Source organism: Zingiber officinale, chromosome 5B (assembly GCF_018446385.1).
Source record: "Zingiber officinale cultivar Zhangliang chromosome 5B, Zo_v1.1, whole genome shotgun sequence".
NCBI lineage: Eukaryota > Viridiplantae > Streptophyta > Magnoliopsida > Zingiberales > Zingiberaceae > Zingiber > Zingiber officinale.
The window spans coordinates 43,007,393-43,027,610 of NC_055995.1; the positions used below are offsets into that span (position 1 = coordinate 43,007,393).

The window sequence follows — 20,218 nt, forward strand, 5'->3', positions numbered from 1 at the left end:
GTATTCATACAAGAAGAGAGTGAAGGGATACCTGAGAGTCAAAGAACATGCTTCAGACGGTTTATCAAAAGAACCCGACAATCCTCGAGTTTCTCAATTTCTACACCATTGAATCTGCCAAGAATTGAGTTGTCTTCAATATGGGATTGCTCGATTAGGTGTGCTTGAGATTTGTGTTGCCCCCCATAACTTCCCTATTCTCGACTTGGTGGTTTACCATGTAGTTTCCAACATGACTCTTTGGTGTGGCGAGATTTCTTATGATAGTTGCACCAAAGATGAGCTTTATTGTCTTTAATCGGGGGCATACCATACTTATCTTTCTCTTGCGAGTCAGTTTTGGAAGCAAGGGCTAATCCAGCCATGGGTTGGGGCTCAAGCATCACACTTCGTTGACTTTACTCAGCCCGGAGTAAAGAGATCACCTTTGCTAGGGACGGTATGCTGTCTTTGCCAAAGATTTGGATTCGGACTTGATCAAATTCAAGATTTAAGTCGGCCAAAAAATCATATACACACCTTTTCGATAAAATTCTTCAAAATAGCAACATTTGAAGCACATTGCATCTCAATTACTTTGTAGTAATCGAGTTCTTGCCACAGATTGTGCAAAACCGTGGAATATTCTGTGATTGATTTATCTCCCTGCTTAGTAGCACCTGCTTTGACTTTAAGTTCATAAACTTGGGCAACATTACGGGCTTTTGAATAAGTGTAGGTAATGCTCCCAAATTTCATGAGAGAAACATATATGTATCACTGTTGGATGGTTCCATGGAATCCCATAACCAAGATATAATCATAGAATCTTCATCCCACGCCTCAAAAACTGGATCAGTCGTGGCAAGTCCTATCCCAAGGATATGACTAAGTTTCCCTTTGCCTTTGAGGTACGTATGAATAACCTGAGACCATTTCAAGTAGTTCTTCCCATTGAGGCGATTGGAAGGCCGAACATTTTGCAGATCACCAATTTTCTAGACTGAACTATCGTCATCACCAGTTTTTCCCATTGAGTCAATTGGAAGAACGAGTTCTTCCCGTTGGTATATTGATAGCAGTAGCCGATACAACAACACCAGAACTGTCACTGGGAGAGTCTTATTTCTGATACCAAATTGAGTAGGAGGGTACAAGATGAAAGGGCGCAAGCAACCCAACAAAAGGAATGAAGATTGCTAGCTGGAATATACGAGGCCTCAATAAAGGCCTCAAACAAAAGGGAGTGGAGAACTTCCTTTGTAATAACAAATTGGTAGTGTTAGGAGTGTTGGAAACTAAATTATCAATACTTAAAAATTGAAATTGAGTCGGTTTTAACCATTCCTGATGGAACAACTAGATGTTCCAAATGGTCGGAGTATAACTCAGAAATTGAAGTTGAGCCGGTTTCAACAATTCCAGATGGAACAACGAGATGTTGCAGATAGTTGGAGTAGGATATTGTTGATATGAGATGAACAAAGGGTTGAACTTGAGGTACGAGAATGACATGATCAGTTTGTGCATTGTAAAGTGACCTACAAAGTGACACACTGACTCATAGCCATCACTTTTGTGTATGGCAAATTAACTACCATTGGAAGGATACCATTATGGGAAAGCTTCCAGTGTCTATCAGATGGTATGGCTTTGCCTTAGATTGCCCTAGGGGATTTCAATGCTTATCTATCAATGGAGGGCAAGTTTGGAGGACTCCCTCTCTCACCTTATTGAATTTCAAATTTCGTTGCAGTTACTAGACTGAAGCCTTAAGCCATACGGGTTGCAAATACACATGGTTCAATGGTCACATATGCAGTAAATTTGATCGAGCTTTAGTGAATAAGTGTTGACCGGAGGTTGAGTTATAGAGTTTTACTAGCTTCACACCTCCGGACTATTTGTTAGATCATTTGGCCTACACCATCTCTATTATGAATGGTGGCATTTAAATTCTTAAGTCATTCAAGTTTTTTAATATGTAGGATAAGCACAACACCTTCTCGGACTTGGTTAAAACTAAGCGGACAACCTACAAGTAGTAGATTAGCCAAGGAACAATACATTACATAATTGTGTAGGCTCTATAACTTTTGAAATTAGACTTGAAAACTCTGAATGTCGTGCACTTTCAGCATATTTTGGCACGAGCAGCAATTGCATGAATGAGATTAGAGGAGACTCAAGAAGTCGGATTGTCTTGTGGCACTATGGATGGCAATTACAAAAAAATTCAAGAGGTTGCATCTCGTTTAAGTGCTGTTGAACACAGTTTCTGCCTGTAGCAAGCCCAGTCAAAATATTTTGTTGTGGATCGTGATCCAACTAGAAGGGAGTTGAATAGACGATCACCCCCAATTGCTTGCTTCCTATGTATTCGTTAGTGCACAACAAAAATACAAAATTAATACGAATACAAAAACTAAAGATAAGAGAGAAATGCAAACTCTAACACGTTCATTTAACGTGGTTCGGAGATAAAGCTCCTACTCCACGACTGTTATTGAGGTGGATGATCCCTCAATCCGTCGGTGGATTAGTCTCCGGAATTCTGACTAGCACAATCCTTCTTATCGGTGGAGAAATCTTGCCACAAACTCGATCAAGACCTTAGATTGCACTTGAGGGCTTAGAGATTCTAATTAGAGGTTAACCACCTCTAATTTCATCACCCAAGTGAGCCACGACAAACTTTATTATATAGAGCTCGAGTGGAAACACAAAAACTGTGTTTCCGCCAAGGTTCTAAATCTCGACCCGTGCCGAGGTTTCGGTCTCAGACCTAAACGATACGGTTTCGGTATCGTATCGTGTCGTGCCGATATGGTTTCGGTATTTTTTTATTTATATATATATATATATATATATATATATATATATATATAATAATTATTAGATAAATATGTTTATTGTGTATAATTCAAAAATAAATTGTATATTGATTTTGTATAAATTCTCAACAACATGATATTGTTAAAAAAAATAATTAGGGGGAATATTATTAAAATAAAAAAAATTCTATATGTAAAAAATAATATCAGAATATAATTTAGAACTCTCAATTATTTAAATAATATATATTTAAAAAATAATTTAAATAATTATGTAAAATAGTAAAAAATACAAAATATTTTATTAAATTATCAGAATATAAATTTGATTTTTTAGATTTTTTATAGAATTTTTAAATAAAATTTAAATCAATAAAACTAATTTTCAAAATATTAATTAATATTTTTTTAATTTTATTGAATAATTTAATCTGAGTTTAGAAAAGAAATATCACAAAATTTTTAATTACTTGAAATGCTGGATTTTTTTTCTCACTAGTGTCGCGAAGAAAGGAACGCGACTTGCGGATGCGAGGCATCGGGTGGCACTGGAGGCGCGGGCGAGGCGTCGGGCGGTGCCGAAGGCGGCGGGCGTGGCGTCCACCGGCGTCAGAGGCGTTCGGCGACGCTTTCGGTGGCGCCGGAAGCGTCTGACGACTCCTCCGACCCCGCTTGTGATCCTCCAAATCTTTTGCAGTTCTGCGAAGAGGATTGGAAGTCCAGCGATTCATCCGGAGGCGCCGGAGGCGTCGCACAATGCCTCCGGTGAGCCTCCCTCGCCTCCGGTGAGCCTTGCTCGTGTCCTCCAGCGATTCTTGGCCGGTGATGCACGCGACGCGATTCCTCCCGTTGCCGCTATGAGGAACATAGTGACGCACAAAACAAAGTGGCTCACGGTGCCGGTTTCGTGCGTCAAGCGGAACGACAAATTTCGTCCGTGTCGCCCTGCACAGAACGAAATTTTGTTCCCTGGTTTCCGCTACCAGTCGACTGCCAACTTCACCAACGGCTTGATACCAGTCAATTGATCACTTAACCAGTCAATTTATCCATAACGGCTGAGCAAACATTGCCCTTTGTTCGCTCCCACCAATTGACCGGTAAAGTCACCAGTCGACTGATAAACTCTAAACCTAGAATTTTACCCCGAGTACAATCTCTCATGCACTCGTCCTCGCCCGTACAATCTTAACCTTGCCTTCTAACTATCTTCCCTGAGCCTTACGTTCCTCGGATGCTTACTCATCTTTCACGTCTTGCCTTCAAGATTCTTCTTTCATCCTTGTCCTTATTGTTGGGTCTTCCTTTTCTAGCACAACTATGACCTTGCCTTATAGTCATCTTCCCTTAGCCTTGCGTCCTTCGGATGCTTCCTCATCCTTTACGTCTTGTCTTCAAAATGCTTCTTTCGATTTCACGTCTCTCGGATGTTTCCCCATCCTTCACGCTTAGTCCTTGTTGTCGGGTCTTCACCATGCCAAGTCACACTTGGACTTACACTGCCAAGACTTCACTTGGACTTTGCCTTGTTATACCGGGATCCTATACACTCCACTTGGACTCCACTTAGAATTTGCTTTGTCCAAACATTAAAACCTAGGATCACACTGATTGCTCAAACAATCTTCCCTTTTTGATATTTGACAATCCGTTTAAGTTAGGGAAACAAATAATGCAATAACATACAAACAAATATATAATCTACTCATGCATATATCATGGAACCTAATCCTAGGCTCCCCTTTCACCTAAGCTCCCCCTTGAGCTAGGATTTCTTACAAGGTATTTAGGTTTCTCACTTAAATCTAAATATCTCCTCCTTTGTCATGCATAAAAAAGAGTTTCAACAATATTTCAATTATTGTACTCTTAGACCATTAATGACCATTAATCATTATATATTAAATCCCCATAAGATTACATACATGTATATCACCTTTTTGGTCATTTTCTATTGTTGAAAAATAGTTTCAGACTATATCAGTCGATTGACCTAAACCCGAGTCAACTGCCCTCATCGAATTAACCCCACAGAACTATTCTATATTCGATGAATAGTATTATCAGTCGATTGGTAATTAATGCAGTCGACTAGTACCCCTTTTTCAGCCCAAACTGCATTCTGAACCCAATTTCAGAAATTCATCAAAAATTCCTAAATTTTGTAGAGATGTCTATTTTACCATTGTCTATTTGGGGAAAATATATTTAGAAATATATCTATTATGGATCCCAAGATTGATACAAAATTTAAAACTATCTAAATGGTTCAATTGAACCCTGACCTAAAGTCCTAGTTTTGACATCCTCTTGATGTATCTGCCCATATTAAATCATAATACATCCCTAGCATTAGTTCATATGTTATCTATACATGTAAAACTAATTTTCATGTAATATGAACTAAATTTCATATTTCTTGCATGAAACTCATCCTAAATGTGCCAACCTACTCGATTAGAAACTCAAGTCCATCTCTAAACCTTGTGACATATTTCATGACCCATCTAGAATCCCAAGTAAGGTCCACTTGAGATCTATTGACCATGTGTCCCAACTTGACTCTTTGAGTTCTCCCTAGAGCTTGATGTCATAATCATATACAATCTTTGTAAATTTCTTCTCATTGGCCTTGGATGACTCTCCTTTGCCCTTGGTTGCTCCTCCCTTGCCATTATCATGTGCCACCCTAGCATATGATCTCTTTTTGGCCTTGGAGGGATTAGATCAGTATCCTAAACCCGATTTATCATTGTTGGGTCTTTGGTTACCCAACACCATACCTAATCCCTTAGATCCAACATTGAATCTCTTTAGGATTTTCTCCAAACTATCAAGCTTTGCCTTCAAAGCTTGATTTTCCTTTTCTAGACTCCTAATTCTAGACTCTTGTTGTCCACCTTGGACATGCCTAGATCTACCCATCTTTCTAGGCATGTGCCTCCCCTTAGGATTTTTGCCTAGGTTTTCCATTACCTTCTTCTCCTTAGGCAATGAGAATCTAACTTGTCTAGGTTTATCACGTATAAGTACCTTAGGGCTAATTCCGAAATTTACCCTACTTCTATCCTGATACTTAAACCCAAAATTCTTCATTGCTATATAATGATAATTATTATCAATCTTAGCATGCACGGGAAAATAACAATTGGAATTACAATTCAAATTAGGGTCTACCTTCCTTACCTTTGAAGCTCCCCCTCAACTTGAGCTACTCTTCTTCTCCCATTTCTTCAAATGCGCTAGCTTCTTGATTTTCCTCTTCTTAGGGCACTTGGTGTAGCAGTGACCTTTCTTCCCACACGTGAAGCACACAATGCACATTCTCCTCCTTTTGGCTTCTTCATTCCTACAACCCACATTAACATCTAAAACAACTTGAATGAGTTTATGATTTACCTTTTTCTTACCAATTGGACACCTACTCTTGTAGTTTCCCTTCTCATTGCAACCTAAGGAAATGATGTGGTCCTTCGACTTGACTTTGGTGGAGATGTTTGCAAGGTTGACTTCCAAGACTTCCTCTTCACTTGTCTTGGATTCTTCTTCGACCCTTGAAGATGTGGACGATACCTCCTCATCTTCCTTCTCCTCATAAGTTGAGCACATGTCAACTTCTGGTTGCTCCTCCACTTGAGCCACTATGTCCCTTTCCTTGGACTTTTCTTCGTCGTGTGTAGGCTTAGGTTTTTTCGATTAAAACCATCTTTACCTTGCTCCACAAATCATGGACGTTCTCATACTCACCTATATGACTCATCACGTCATTAGTCATAATAACAATTAAAATCGATATTACCTTTTCATTTGCCTTTGATCGTGAGGTTTGCTCCTTGGTCCAATAACGTGAGCGGAGTCTCTTCCCTTTCTTGTCCTTAGAACTTCAAATGGCTCCTCGACAACTATCATGGTGTCATAATCCGTCTCGAAGAAAGCCTCTATTTTCACCATCTAAAAGGTGATATCCTATAGATTTCCCCCTCTATACTTTGGAGGAACAATCAAGCCACCCATCCTTAGCTTTCTTGGCAGTACGGAGAGCAACATTGCTAATACCACTTGTTGTGGATTATGGTCCGGTTAGAAAGGGGGTTGAATATATGATCACCCCAAATTGTTTGCTTTCTACATATTCATTAGTGCACATTGGAAATACAAAACTAATACGAATACAAAAACTAAAGACAAGATAGAAATGCAAACTCTAACACGTTCGTTTAACGTGGTTCGAAGATAAATCTCCTACTCCACAACTGTCCTTGAGGTGGATGATCCCACAATCCATCGGTGGATTAGTCCCCAGAACTCTGGCTAGTACAATCCTCCTTGTCGGTGGAGAAACCTCGCCACAAACTCGATCAAGACCTTGGAATGCACTTAAGGGCTTGGACACTTTAATTAAGGGTTAACCACCTCTAATTTTGTTACACAAGCCAACCACCCCGAGCTTCATACTGTGTTTTCGCTACCAGTCGACTACCAACTTCACCAGTCTATTGACCTTTATGGAAATTTAACCGTTAGCTGATTACTTGATTAGTCGGCTGATGGACAACGGCTCCCAACAGTCGATTAGAAAGTCACGATTGGTAAACCCTAAACCTAGGTTTTACTCTGAGTGCAATCTCTCATGCACAAGTTCTCACCTGCACAACCTTGACCTCGCCTTCTAGCCATCTTCCCTCAGCCTTGCGTCCCTCGGATAGTTACCCATCCTTCACGTCTTTCCTTCAAGATGCTTCCTTTGGCCTTATCCTTGTTGTTGGCTGGGTTATTAAAGGCGCGCCTGAGGCACGCCCGAGGCGCTAGGCGCACAAGGCGCTGGGAAAAACGCCTTGCATGACGCGAGGCGGGCGCTGTTCGCGAGGAGCGCGCCTAGGCGCGCCTCGTGCGCCTTTGCACCTCAAAAAAACATTCCAAATCTTGTTTGGAATTAGGGCACGGGAAACAGGAACAGAAAAGAACGCAGGAAGGGAAGGGAGGAAGAGAACGCAGGAAGAAGAAGAAACCTGAATCCATTTCCGTCCGCCGACGCGATCGCTGAGTTGCATCATCGCCCAAGTATGTTTTTTTTTTCCTGTTCTTCCCTCCTTCTTCTTCTTCTTATCTTCTTTTGCGTCTGTTATCATCTTGTTCTTCTCTTCTTCTCTTCGCTTCTTCTGTTATCCCTTTTCTTCTTCTTTTCAATTTTCTGTTTCTTCTTCTTTTCTGTATCTTCTTTTCTTCTTCTTCGTTTTCAGTTTTCTTTTTATTCTTCTATTCGGTATCTTCTTTTCTTCTGCAGTTCTGCTTGTTTTTTTTGCTTTTAGTTGCTGGTTCGTGTTCGCTGAGTTGCTGTGCTGTTGTCCCGTTTTGTTTTGTTTTGGTTTCTTGTTTTTTAATTTTTGCAGGTTGTGTTTTTGCTTCCTAGTTCCTACTGCTGTCCGGTTTTTTAATTTTGTTGTTGTGCTGCTGTTCGTATTGGTGCTGCTGTCTGCTGTCCGATATTTCGTTTTTTTACTGTTTTTTCTTGCTGGTTCGTGTTCGTTGAGTTGTTGTGCTGCTGTCCGATTTTGTTTTGTTTTGGTTTCCTTTTTTCTAATTTTTGCAGGTTGTGTTTTTGCTTCCCAGTTCCTACTGTTGTCCGGTTTTTTAATTTTGTCGCTGTGCTGCTGTTCGTATTGGTCCTATTGTCCGATATTTTGTTTTTTAACTATTTTTTCATTTTTGTTTGTCTTGTTTTACTTTTTGTTTTTTACTATTTTGCTATTGTACAGTACTTTTCTATTGCTGGTACCATATTAATTTTATTTTATTTTTAATTTTTCAGACTAATTTCTTGTTCAATTATCATGGAAGGTAGTAGTGATACTCCAACATATATATCAAAAGATCCGGGATGGAATTATTTTCAAAGAGTTAATCCGAAAAATAAAAATGATTTAATTTGTAACTTTTGTCAAAAAGTTACAAAAGGGGTTATTTATCGTGCAAAACAACATCTTGTTGGGGGGTTTCGAAATACTACGACTTGCAAAAAATGTCCATTTCATGTACGTGAAGAAATTAAAATTTCATGGAGAAAAAGGCTGAGAAAAGTAATCTTTCTCAACTTGCGACATTGTACTTTGAGGATGTAGACCCTCTTGGTGATGATATTGATATGGATAATATTGGAGCTAAAGGTGTGCCGCCTATAAGTACAAGTACAAGTTCTAGATCAGTGAATATGCAAAAAAGGCCCAGACAAATAGGTCCAATGGATACGTATTTTGCTCCTAATGTACAAAAAATTGTTGAAAGTAGAAAGGGTAAAGAAAGACAATCTACGATAAATGAGGCATACAAGAAAGAATTGAGGGAAAAAGCTTGTATGGCCATAACTGAGTGGATGTATGATGCGACAATTCCATTTAATGCCGTTAACTATTCAAGCTTCAAAAGAATGTTGGACTTGGTTGGCTAATATGGTATAGGTCTAAAAGGACTTAGTTATCATGAGGTGCGGGTTCCTTTTCTAAAAAAGGTTGTTGATAGTGTGACAAATGATTACATTAAGTCGTGTGAAACAGAATGGGCCAAGTATGGTTGTAGTTTGATGGCAGATGGGTGGACAGACAAAAGGCAGAGAACATTGATTAATTTTTTAGTGAATTCTCCTAAAGATTCAGTTTTCATCGAATCGGTTGATGCTTCTGATTATGCAAAGACTGGAGAGAAAATATTTCAGTTGCTTGATCGATTTGTGGAGCGTGTAAGAGAAGTAAATGTTGTTCAAGTTGTTACAGATAGTGCAAGTAACAATGTGCTTGCTGGTAAGAATCTATTTAATTATTTCTTATCAATATGTTTTTTCTTATATATGTTAAATTTATCTACTTTTCTAACTTCTTTTGTAGGAAAATTATTAGAAGCAAAAAGGCCACACTTGTATTGGACTCCTTGTGCTGCTCACTGCGTCGACTTGATCTTAGAAGATATAGGGAAATTGCCTGATTTTAAAGCAACATTGAAAAAGGCAATGAGTGTGAATGCTTACATTTATGTTCGTCCCGGCATGGTAAATATGTTGAGGCAATTCACAAGACAAAAAGAGCTTTGTCGGGCAGGTGTCACAAGATTTGCTACTGCTTTTCTTACTCTTGAAAGGATGCATCTACAGAAGCAAAATTTAAGAAAAATGTTCATTTCAAAGGATTGGACAGAGAGTAAATGGGAAAAAGAAGCGGCGGGGAAGAAGGTAGCTAAAATCATCATGACACTTAGATTTTGGAGCAGTATTGTGTATATTTTAAAGATATATGGCCCTTTAGTCCGTGTTCTGAGACTGGTTGATGGCGAAAGAAAACCTGCAATGGGCTATATTTATGAGGCTATGGATAAGGCAAAAGAAATAATTATGAAGGCCTTCAAGGATAAAGAAGAGAAATACAAAGAAGTGTTTCAGATCATTGATACGAGATGAGAATGTCAACTTCATCAGCCTCTGCATGCTGCAGGATATTATTTGAATCCAGAATATTTTTATTCATACACAGATTCAAATATCTGTGGAGAAGTGGTGAATGGTTTGTTTGAAACTATGGAGAGATTGGTTTCTAGCGCTGCCGAGCAAGATAAAATCACTACCCAGCTCTCTATATATCGAAAGGCAGAAGGGTTATTTGGGAGAAATGTAGCAATTAGACATAGAAGAGCATTATCTCCAGCAGAATGGTGGGAATGTTATGGAGCAAATACCCCAGAATTGCAAAAGTTTGCTATTAAAGTGCTTAGCCTCACTTGTAGTGCTTTTGGTTGTGAGCGCAATTGGAGTGTATTTGAGCAGGTATGTAATAAATATAAATGTTTGATACTATTAGTATGCTACTTTTATAAGTAGAAAATATTCTTTGATATTTTATTATACTTATTGTGATTTTTGATATTTTGTAGATTCACAGCAAAAAAAAGAAATAGGCTAGCTCAGCAGCGCTTAAATGATTTGGTATTTGTGAAATACAATCGTGCCTTAAAGCTTCGGTATGATGCATGTGATAAGATTGCCCCCATCTCTTTGACAGATATTGATGATAGTAATGAATGATTGATGGGTAGAATGGATGGAGAAAATGATAATGAAGAAGATGAGTTGGTTTTTGAAGGTGATGCTTGACATGAGATGTCGTTGCTAGGGCTAGTGGAGCTGAAGAGCCTGAATATTGTACTAGAGGAAAAAATATTACAACCATGACCTCTAGTTCAAATGCTAGGCCTAAACAAGTCGAGAAGGGAAATGCATCTTCCTCTATGAGACACTCATCTCTAAGATTTAGAGATGAAGAAGAAGAAGAAATTGAATTTGAAGAAGATGAAGATAACGAAGAAGAAGAATACAATGAGGATGATCTTAAGCTTGATGATTAATTTGACTTATTACGCTTGTTTTGATGGACTTTGTTAGTTTAAATTAGAAAGTTGAAACTTGAAAGTTTGAAACTTTTATTAATTTTATCATGGTATTGTTTTGCTTGTTATATTTGATATTGATGTGTGTGGAATATTAATAGTTATCATATTTGACATAGTATATGAGTGTGACAATAGTCTAGTAGTCATCAACCTCATGTTCAAGAGGCGCACGCCTCGGGCGCGCCTCGCGCCTCGGGCGCGCCTCGCGCCTTGGGCTCTAGGAGCCTTTTGCTCCTCGCGCCTCTAACAACACTGGTTGTTGGGTCTTCCTTTGCCAACACAACCATGACCTTGCCTTCTAGCCATCTTCCCTCAACCTTGCGTCCCTCGGATGCTTTCCCATCCTTCACGTCTTGCCTTCAAGATGCTTCCTTCGGCCTTACATCCCTCGGATGATTCCCCATCCTTCGGGCCTTGTCCTTGTTGTTGGCTTTTCACCATGCCAAGTCACACTTAGATTTATGTTGCCAAGGTTACCCACTTAGACTTATACCGCCAAGACTCCACTTAGACTTTGTTTTGTTGTACTTGCATCCTGCACACTCACAAGTATATATTAAATGCAACAATAAATCAAACTTAAACTTTTACCCTAACATCAAAACTTATGGTCATATTGATTGCTCCAACATATTTAAGACAGGTGGATTGTAACTCCTCTTTTTTTCATGCATTTGTAAAAAGAAATAACAAACGCAATGAAATCACAGTGGTGGAGAGGGAGGATGACAATCTTACTGAATCATTTGGAGAGGTTGTTGAAGTATTTATGAATTATTTTCAGAACCAACTTAGTATGCGGGTGGGCAGGACTGAATTCCCAACATCTTGCTTGCAGTTTGGTCAGTTTATTCAAACGGCACAGCATGATCATCTAGTCTAGTTTCGCAAGGCTGAGGAGATAAAGGAGGCACTCTTTGACATAGGAGATCAGATGGCTATGGCTTAAGGTTTTTTAAGCAAATTTGGGACACTGTTGGAAGCGATTTTTCTGATGCAGGCCTAGAATTCTTCAACAGGGACCATACTTTGATTTCTCTAGTCTCGAAGTCTTCTCATGCTAGTAAAGTGATAGATTATAGACCGATCTCCTGTATACTACAAGGTCATCTCAAAATTATTTGCAAGTTGTCTAATATGTTAGACAACATTCTACACCAGTCAAAGGCTGCTTTTGTGCAGGGCCAACTCATTACTGATAATATACACTTGGCTCAGGAGCTCTTCCGAAAGTATAACAGGAAGCGTCTTTCTCCCAGATGCATTATGAAGATTGACCTCCAGAAGGCGTTTGATTCGGTGCATTGGGATTTCTTGCATGAGGCACTTATCGGACTGAATTTTCCGGAGCAATTCATTGCATGGATCATGGAGTGTGTGACTACCACCTCCTTTTCGTTGGCCATCAACGGCGGGACTTTAGGACTTTTCAGAGGGGCCATAGCACTCTAGTTTCTTGGGTTGATATGTGTAAACCGAAGGAGGAAGGAGGCTTGGGATTCTTGGATTTAAAAAGTTAGAACTTAGCTCTACTAGCTAAAGTACTTTGGTGGATTGAAGTGAAAGCAGATGCTCTTTGGATCAAATGGGTCCACCACACTGAGACGTGCAAATGTGTGGTCCTGGGAAGTAGCATTATAGACTCCCCCTTGATTAAAAGGCTACTGCTGATACGAGACCGAATTCTTTCATATGCAGGCTTGTCGGCAGTTGTTGGATAAAGACTGATAGGTTGGTTCACACAGGACGATTGAGTGGCTTGGGCATATGACTTCTTTAGATATCCTAGCCCAAAGAAGGTATGTGCATGAATGGTGTGGAAGACTTACAGCCTAGTCACGCTACCACATGCAGGAGTATTTGTTTTTTAGGTGCCCCCTTAATGTTGAGTTATGGAGGAGGATCAGGAACTAGCTTCATATGCAACAGGAGATGTCCACTTTTAGACGGGCTCTAAGGATGTTTGGGAGATGTTACTGTGGGAATAGGTATTAACGAAGGCTCGACACTTGGCTTTGTTTTCATTAATATACTATGTATGGAGAGCTAGAAATAAATGTATCTTGGAAGATGAGTAATTGAATGTTGAGCGGATATTCAGGAGTGTGAGTATGCTTATATACAAGTCTTTAGGGGTGCATTTTGATATGATGTTGTGTCAGACATAAGTATCCTCTATAGACTCTTTTCTGTACTTTTGGCTTATGAAATAATATTTTTCTTATAAAAAATGTAGAAAATAATCATAATGCATGAAAATTGTTTGGTTTGGATTCAACAACAAGTACAAACAACAAAATAATTGGGATTATCATTGAATCAAGAAGAAAAAAGTTGTAGAAATTGATTTTCAAGTAGAATCGATGTTACTTAGGCTCCATACAGCTCATAGTTGAGTTTAGGTTAAAACTCCAAGAAACTTATTGGTGCATTTAGTCTCCTTGGTGATAGTAACGATCATAGGTTTTGATGTGTGCGCAAAGAGTTTAAGTTAAGGTTGTTTGTAAATTGAGATCGGTGAATGATGATGTGAAGCATTTAAGGGACTGCAAGATAAGGAGCAACGAAGAGAAGCTAAAGGAAGTGGACATCAAAGGCAAAAACATAAAAAATGGCATTGATAGAAGATGAGGGCTCAAGTGCATTGAAGGACATGGGGGCCTGAAGGAAGATGGTTTTAAGGCCAAGGTATAACTTCATGCAAGTTGAGTGTTGAGAGAAAATGAATTAAGGCAAAATAGAGCTGGGTAAACCTTGTTAGAAGCCTTATATTTCTTTGAGTGTTCGTCTCCTTATAAACCTTGCAATCAAGGTTGGTCCACCTTTAGTAGTTGATCTAGAAGAAGAAATAAAGGTGCTTTCCGAGTGTGATCTATTGATAAATCATAGAACGTGATAGTGATTGATAAGTGTGATTGCTTGTATATGTTAGTTTCACTACTAATATCATGTTGTGACCTAGTTATTGAAAGCAAGAGAAGTATAAAATCACACTAGCTGGTATCCAATCACTATTTATCCCTCCCCCTCTAGCTGACCACACGATCCTAATAAAACATGGTGTAGGAAGGTAGATTTTGGGTTTAGGCTTTGGGAAAATGAAGAAGGCACTAAGAAGTCGACTCCAAAACTTAATTCATCACTCGACTAGTAGTATTTTTAAGCATGGACTGCTAGTTATCAGGTGTCTCATAATTACTAAGCAATCAATTAACTTGAGCAATTAATTGATTTTTAGTAACAGAGGTCCCCTTAGTCTTTTCTCTATTATTCATTCCTAAAGTTTCATGGTATTACTTTCCATTAACTTAATGCTCTTATAATTCACACAATTTTATGTCTCTTTTATTTTATATAAGGGGACTAAAGTGTTAATACATTTTTTTCAATATCAAATTAAATAATTTTATAAATCATTGAATACTCTACTTCCCTAAAAAATTTCATACCTCTATTAGAATATCATTATCCAATTACTTTTTCATTTGCATCCTAGCTTGTTTTACTTCTGAAGTTTTAATTCTATGATAAAAATTTAAATTTTTTATACTCTTTTAACTTAAATAACCTAAGTTAAAGTTGATCGTCTAGCCCTTGATTAAAATATTGATGAAAATGCTTTTTTCATCCCTCTTTTATTTTCTCATATTCACTAGTACCCTGTTGCATTAGTTTTTAACGCATTTTATTTGGGTCAGATGCCATGTCTTTCTCTCTCGCTTTAACTATTCTATAGATATTTTTTTACCCATCTTTTGTATCCATATGTCGATATAAGCGTTCAAAAGTTTTATTTTTGGCTTCAGACATCGTTCTCTTAGCCTCTATCTTAGCTATTGCATACTTTTTAAATTTTCTCCTTTCTTACAAGTTTATAATAACTTATAGGCTGTTCGGTTTTTTTCACTTTTTTGAATACTTTCTTGTTCTAACACCAAGATTCTTTATTTTGTGGTATATGCTTTTTTTACCCACTGAGTATGCTCTTGACCAACATTTCCAACTTAAATGTTATCTTATCTTGTGTCATATTTGAGTTTCCATGAATTTCTCCAAATACTTGTGCACTTATTCTCTCCTTAAATATACTTTGTTTCTTGTTTTTAACTTTCACCACTTGATTTTTGGAGTCGTGTATGTTTTTCTTCTATTGATACTATACTTAAGGTGTATATCGAACACTACTAATCTATGTTAGATTATTAAATTTTCTTTTGAGATGACCTCACAAGGTTTATAAATCTTTTTATCTTTCTTCCTGAATATAAAAAGGTCAGTTTACGACTTAATGTTCCCACTTTTGAACATATTAAGTGTTCTTCTCTTTTTAAAAAAGTATTAACTATTCTAAGTTCATAGGCTATCACATAATCCAATATAGTTTTTCCTTCATTTCTTGTTTAAAAATCATAACCCTCATTTATCCTATCATATTCCTCATTTCTTATTGTATATGCTTATTTAGATCTCCTCATATTGAAATCATCTTATTTTGCGGAATCTTTTGTACTACCTTATCTATGTCTTCCCAAATTATATAGTTGATGTCTTCAACTAATCCTATGTAAAGTGCATATATGCTAATTACATTAATAATTTCTTATTCCACTACTATCTTGAGAGTTATAATCCTATCTCCTTCATAACTACTACTAGTTCATCTTTTAACGAAATATCTAAAATAATATCTATTTCATTTTTTGTTTTACAACTTTGCGTGTACTATATAAACTTGAAACCTAAGTTTATATCATCTTTGCCTTCTCTTCTACCCATTTTGTCTTTTGTAAATACAAAATATTATTTCTTCTTTTAATTATTGTCTCTACTATCTCTATTTCTTTATTAGTGAGTATTCCTATGTTTTATGTTCCAAACCTAAGATAATCGGATTCCTATAATATGTTCTTATCCAACCTATGGTGTAAGAACTATTACATATTTAACATTATACTCAAGTTCTCATGGAGATATAATAGTACTTGTTGAGATGTTGTAGTCAAACATTATAATGCATTCCGTCCGTGGATAACCTAGCATTCACTTAATAGTTTAATGGATTCATTCATAGAATATTCGCCTATGTTTGACGTTGATTGGAAACCTAACGCAACCCCCAATTTTTTTTATTCAGGCTTAGGACTAAAATGGATGCCGATTGGCGCTCAACTATATCATCTTCCCATCGTTCTAGTTCATCCTCTTTTCCGTTCACTTTGTCACTCTCCATTGATTCCATTCATTGCCATCACAAAATTAAAAATCACCACTACCCTCTCTACCATGCATCCATTTTCTCAACCTACCTTCTATCTTTCCTTGTTGCTTAATTAAAAACAGTTCGAGATAAAATGCTACAAAGGCTTAGGATTCAATGCAGTATACATTGTAAGGGAAGCTGCAAGAAATTTAGGACTATGCACAATTCAGGGCAATATAAATTACAAAGGATATTTCAAGAAATTTTAGTATTTGATAAGTGCAGATTCAAGATTTTGGGTTTAGAAGATTGCAAAAACATTTTCAAGAAAATTGGGATTTCACGCAAGAGAAGATTCAAAATTCGACCAAAAACAAATTGCAAAAACATTATACAAGAGAGGATGTCTACTAAATACAAATTTATTTTCACAAACTAATTGAGATTCAAATTCATCACAATTTTGAATAGTCTAATTTGAATAAGCCAATATATTCACAATCTCTTCTTCTTCTTTTTTTTCTTTTTTATTTGTTTGTTAATTTTATATTTTAATATTCAATTAATGAAAGATTCATCACCCCTTGATCCAAAACTCTTCATATGCACAAAATATTCACCAAGGTATAGTTAAAAACTCTGTTATTTTGTCGTAGTTTATGGTGACTTTTTATTCTGTAAGTACCATTACCTACAAATAGTCATATGCACTGAGGTAAAATTAATGTCATTACTGTGAGTGATACAAATGCCGTCTTTGCGGATCTTGAGATAAATGCTTCATCAATATGGAGGATAAAATTTTAGATTGGATTATTTTGAGAATGTGTTGATTAGTTATTTGGTGAATTGATGAAAGTAAAGAGAATTATCTTATACTAACATACAACTTGATCCATAGTTTGCATAGCCTGATGTTTATGGTAAAATTAAGCTTAATCCCTTGATATATTAAAGACATGAAACAAACCTAAATATGTGTCAGGCACATAACGAAACAAGTTAGAACAATGGCCTTTATTTGTTACAATGGATATATTTGGAAAGATCGTATCACTGATTTCATGGGATTGGATGAATTGTAATCCCTAATATGCAAGGATATCACTGATTTCAAGAATTTAATTTGTAACGAGATTATATGTTGATTAGAGTATGTTTCCTTATTTTTGGTTGACATATTTGTGTATAAACAGTGTATATTCTGTGAATGATTATATGAAAAGTTTTATCTCTATTTTTTCCATATGGTGTCAGTAATCAGATTGATCTTGGGATTGTCGATTACTTCTTCACTTTTATTCAGGGATCCATTTTTCTCTGAGGTTCCAATTAATCAATCATGTTGGAAACAACCAAAAATAGCTCCAACACTGGTATGCACTCAAGGGATCAACCAACCCTCTTTTCAGCGGGTGATTTACATAATATTCAAGTTGCAAATCGACTTAATGGAAAGAATTATTTGAAGCGGTCACAATTTGTTCGCATAACCTTGAAGGGAAGAGGCAGGTTAAATCATATACTCAAGACAGGACCAAATTCAGAAGATCCCAAGTTTGCTGCATGGGATGAAATAGATTCATTAGTGATGTCATGGTTATGGAATTCGATGATTCCAGAAATCAGTGACTCATGCATGTTCCTTGGGACAACCAAAGAAATTTGGGATACTATCAAGCAAACATGGAGTGTTGAGATTTAAGTACTTCCTAGCATTATCTGAACGAATTCTTTTGATTCCAACATTAAATTAAGTTTTGACAATGTGATAGAAATTCTGAAAGAAAGTGCTTACACCAGGTTTATTTTTCATTGGGTATATCCAAGTTACTTGAGTACAATCATCCATGAAAGATGCAAACTATCTTGCCCCAGAAATGTTAGGTATTGTGGAGGGTCCCCAAATGTCACTGTAAACAAGTGAAAAATGAACAAATGCCTTTGTATTATTGATTGGAAAGGAAGAGTGCTCGTGTTTAGCAAGCTCACAATCAATATAATGAAAATTCTTAAACAAAGACTTGTTAACCAAGGACGGGAATATAAGCTTAAGAACATGAATTGATGGATGACCGAAACGATGATGATAAAGCAAAACTTTATCTTTATTCGAAATGGTGGAGAACAAGGATAAAGGAAAGGAACACACAACTCTAGTACTTCTATTGTTTTCTTCCAGATAGTAAAAACCTCTTTCACTAGCATGTCCAATCTTCCTCTTTGTGCCCAGTTCCTGAAATATTCAATGAAATGGGTAGAAGATTAAAATAAAATTAGAATCTTTAGTGAGCCTTTTGATAGAGACTACATTGGTAAGGAGTTTGGGAACAAGAACATTTTTTAGAGTGAGATTATCATTTATATAAACATCACCCTGGCATACAACAGTGATAGTGATCCATTGCTGTGATCTTCTTTTAGCTAGAGCATGGGGTATAGGTAATGAATTTTTTAGAAGAATAGATCATATCGTTAATGGTGCCAGAATCAATCACCCATGTACTTACATTTGAAGCATTAGGATAACAAGAGGTAAAAGAAATACATAACGAACATGTACCTAGTATAGATGGTGCTTCAAGTGTCCCCAAGAAATTCTTAAACTTCTCAATATCTTCTTTGCTTAACCTAGAATTTTTCTTCATGACTATTAGGTGCTCGTCCTTGTTCTTTTTCAGCTTTACCAGAGAAATTTCTATTCATTTTTGGAGGTCTCCCATTTAGTTTCCAACAAGTCTTCTTGGTATGACCTGATTTTTTGCAACAATTGCACGAAAGAAATTCCTTTGACTACTTGAAAAAAAACTTTGAAAATTCTACTGGCTTATTGATTTCTTCAAGAGACTGTGAAGTAACAGATTTCATCACAAGGGCTGACCCATTAGAGGCCTGTTCTTTAAGCATAACACTCCTCCCTTCTTTAGTGCGGATGATGGAGATGGTCTCATTTAAAGACAATAAGTCCTCCTTTCCCAAGATATGTATGCTTACTGTATCAAATTCAACCTTAAGGCCAACAAGAAAATCATAACGCATTCATTTTCAACAAATCGCTTAAGGATGACTTCATCAGTCCCACACTTCATTTTGATACACTGATAGTGATCTAATTCTTGCTATAAGCCTTTCAAGAGGTTTGAGTACTCAGTGATTGTATGAGTTTCTTGTTTCATGGTTGAGATTTTGGTCTTAATCTCATAAATTTGGGCTGCATCATGAACTATGGAATATGTTTGCTTGATGGTATCACAAATTTCTTTGGCCGTACCCAGGAACATGCATGTGTATTTCTGGAATCATCTAATTCTACAACCATGACATCACTAATGAATATGAGGTATAGCACACTCACTCCTTTCTTTCAAAAACAAGGAATCATTCATGAATCATTGTGTGTTCACACCCCTCAACAAAATGGTGTAACTGAACGGAAGAATGAACATCTTGCTATCACAAGAGTGTCCTTATTTCATAAAAATGTTCATAAACTTTTTTAGAGAGAAGTTGTTCGTACGTTAGCCTATCTATTAAATCAACTCCCAACAACGAGCCTTGAGCTTAAAAGTCCTTTGGAAAATCTCACTAAATTCTTCCCTAACTTCACAGTTTTAAACAATCTGATCCCTGAATCTTTGGTAGTGTTGCCTGTCCATATTCATCCGCATAATAGGGGAAAACTTGACCCAAGAGCTCTGAAATGTGTATTCATTGACTATTCCTCCACTTAAATAGGGTACAAATGCTTCCATCCCCCACCAATTTTTTTTTTTAT

General features: G+C 37.1%; 1 protein-coding gene across 7 annotated transcripts in view; it reads left to right on the forward strand.

Moving 5' to 3' along the window:
* LOC121984379 (AP-1 complex subunit gamma-2-like) overlaps window positions 1–20,218 on the forward strand; it is a 143,712-nt gene that overhangs the window by 112,549 nt on the left and 10,945 nt on the right. Inside the window, exon 19 of one of the 7 annotated variants that reach the window (XR_006112868.1) lies at window positions 17,750–19,783. The exons of the other annotated variants lie outside the window; for them this stretch is intronic. The gene's annotated coding sequence lies outside the window, so the exon portion shown is untranslated. The remainder of the gene's footprint in view (window positions 1–17,749; window positions 19,784–20,218) is intronic. 7 annotated transcript variants of the gene reach the window in all.